Source organism: Penaeus monodon, chromosome 19 (assembly GCF_015228065.2).
Source record: "Penaeus monodon isolate SGIC_2016 chromosome 19, NSTDA_Pmon_1, whole genome shotgun sequence".
NCBI classification, from domain to species: domain Eukaryota; kingdom Metazoa; phylum Arthropoda; class Malacostraca; order Decapoda; family Penaeidae; genus Penaeus; species Penaeus monodon.
Window position 1 is genome coordinate 19,886,267 of NC_051404.1, and position 347 is coordinate 19,886,613.

General features: G+C 50.7%; 1 protein-coding gene across 1 annotated transcript in view; it reads right to left on the minus strand.

The window, feature by feature from the left end:
* The window catches only part of LOC119585121, a gene marked incomplete in the record, with an annotated part of 138,847 nt that overhangs the window by 83,840 nt on the left and 54,660 nt on the right, over nt 1–347 (minus strand).

Below are 347 nucleotides of genomic sequence, written 5' to 3' on the forward strand. Positions count from 1 at the left end.
AATCAATATCAACCTTTTCCAAGCCGTGTCACCTGGCTACACGGCAAACGAATGCCGGAACGTGAGTGAACATCCCAGCACTCACGAGCAAGAACAGAGCACCGAGGAACCGCGCAACTTTTTTCTTTTTCCTTTCTAATCCGGACAAGAAAACGTTAACAATACGTTCTTTGTTTTTGTTCGGGGAGAGACGTTCCTCGGGGGAACTCACTCACGCATCCCCGTCAACAAAAAGGCGAGTTCATCATATCCTGACGGAGTTTCAATCACGAATCACCTCCCGCTCTCCCGCTCGCCACCCAGGGTGAGCCAACAGGTTCCTGGTAGCCAAACCACAGGTTGAAGTG